Here is a 2,587-nt window from a genome sequence, read left to right as displayed (position 1 = left end):
AAACACAAGGCACAGATTCAAGGCACAAATTGTGATCTGTCCATTCTGTCAACTCACTGAAGCCAGGTTTTATATCTATATTTTGTGTCTACATTTGAAATTTAGATAGCACTGTGTGAAAGAGTAATTCTTCAAACTGAGTGTCTTAGTCAATATTCCTTTGCTGTGAACACACCATAAGCACAGCAACTCATAAAAATGAAACATTTCCTTGAGGCAAGCTTACAGTTTCAGAGGTCTGCTTCCTTTTCAGCATGCTGGAAAGTATGGCACCACACTGATAGACATGGGGCTGGACAGGTGGCTGATAGTTAGGTGATTGGATCAGTAGGCAGTAGGAAGAGAGAAAGACACTGCATCTTGTATTTGAAATTCCAAACCTCACCCCCATTGACAAATTTCCTTCTAAAGGCCATACATACTAAATACAACAAGGCTGAACCTGAATCCCAGTGAAGTATTTCCACTCCCTAGTGAGCATTCAAATAATCCAGCCTATGGGAGGCATTCCTCTCCAACCACCCTACACCCTTTTATTATAAAAGTCATGGTATTTTTAGATGAAACACTAGATTTTTTCTTTATGAGATAGGGTTTCTCTGGAGCTTTGACTGTCCTGGATTTTGCTCTGTAGACCACACTGACCTTGGACTCACAGATTATTGCCAGCCATTGCCTTCTGAGTGGTGGGATTAAAGTCATGTGCCACTACCACCTGGTTTATTCTTTAAACAAATTGTAGAGAATGAAGGGGAAATAGTATACCAGAAAAAATGTGCATATGTCCTATGTATGTGTGAATGCATGTGTCCATGTGCTATGTATGTTTGTACTAAAAAGTATAGGTTCCAGGACAGAAAATAATGTATCATGTAAGTACATGCCATATATCACTTAGAAAAAGATTTTAAGGAGGATATAGGCCTTTCAGAGATTTGGCCTTTATTTTATTCTGATACAAAGCCTTACTGGGTGGCCAGATACTTTTTATGTAGCCCAGCTTACTGGCAAAACTTATGGGGTGTACCAAGGGATAGCAAGGAAAATGCATAGCAATCTGCCTACCGAATAATAGAATTAGAAGCTTGTCCCATCTCCAGACCTACCCCAGAAGTAGTTTTAAGGTTAATTTTATTGTCTTCTTGCTCCTCTTAGGCACAGCAGCCTGCAGCCTAGTATATAATAGTCAGTCACCAAATAGTGAAATACTCGCATCCCATGGAGAACATATGCTTGCCTCACAGGGACAAAAGCTTTTAAAGCATTAGCTCCTTTAATGGTGAATTACTTCTTTATGAGGGGGGAGTTATTTCCCAATTTACAAGCAAGGGAAACAGAAGCCCAGAAGGTAAGTACTCCCAGGTGATTGGAATGTGGTGGTACATTCATGTTCTAGGACCTCTGGTGTCTATGCGCATCTGGTATGTTAGTGCAACTTCTTGGTATCTGCTAACTCAAACAATATCAATTATTGATCTTCTAAACTCTGCAAGCTGGGAGTTGGGGTTAGCAAAAGATGCTAATGGGAGACACCATTCTATCAAGACACCACTTACAAACTATGGATTTTACAGAACATGAAAGGGCATGATAAGATAAAAACATTCTAAATGTCTTCACTTCTTGTGGACAGGCACTTAGGTCATGTGCTCAGGGCACAAGTGTGTGTGTGTGTGTGTGTGTGTGTGATAAACATGAGAAGGTGGTAGTTATAATTAATATTGTCTTCTTCCTGACATTTTTGTGTTCTTGTCTGGCAGACATTAACTCCTTCATGGTTTACATGGCCTACAAGGATTTATATCAAGTGTCCAACACAGATGTAACAACCCATTTGGCTGTGTGGTTTGGATGGTCTGAGTGGATTTCCTATTGTTGCTAATGACCCTGGCCATTGGGACATGAGTCTCTGTGGTTACCTGTGGGAGGTCACTGTGCCAGGTTGTATGTTGAAGACTTTGTAGTAATACTTCATTTTAAAGAAGTTTATGGGTTGGGTGCCTATATCAATGCAGAGGGATGCTTGAATAAGGGAAAGCTGTTGTCTCAAAAACTCTTACAAACCTGGTGAAAAGGTGGGTGTCTTTGCCTTATAGAATCAGGTGAGCTTCCTTCCAGTTGTACCCACTTGGCTGTCATAGTTGTACCACTTTGCCTTTCCTGGAAAATCATGGATGTACATGAGTTTTGATAGATCTGAAATAATCGTGGGAAATGCAAGCAATTAGAACTCTTGAATTCTTGGTGGAGAGTAAGGGTAATTTTGTCTTGAAAGGCTCAGGGTAAGAATTTGAATACATGCTTTGGCTTTGACCAGGCTCTTGAGAGCTGTTGGAGCACTTATTGAAAAGAATTCTGGTACCATGTCTAAGATCAATGGAAAATTACACCATTAGATCTGGATGACTGAGAGAATGCTTCTAAGATATTGGTCTGGTCTGTATGTAATTCCTGACAAATTTTATAGAGACAAAGCCTCCTAAAATGTCTTTTGGACTACATTCCTCTCTGTTTTAAGCCAGTTTTAGTCCTGGCTTTAGAAACTGCCTTTTATGTCAAGCTGCTAAAGGAGCCTATGATGCTGTTC

Source organism: Mus caroli, unplaced genomic scaffold, assembly GCF_978045245.1.
Source record: "Mus caroli unplaced genomic scaffold, Mus_caroli_1 scaffold_19, whole genome shotgun sequence".
NCBI lineage: Eukaryota > Metazoa > Chordata > Mammalia > Rodentia > Muridae > Mus > Mus caroli.
Note: the sequence above shows the minus strand (reverse complement) of the source record.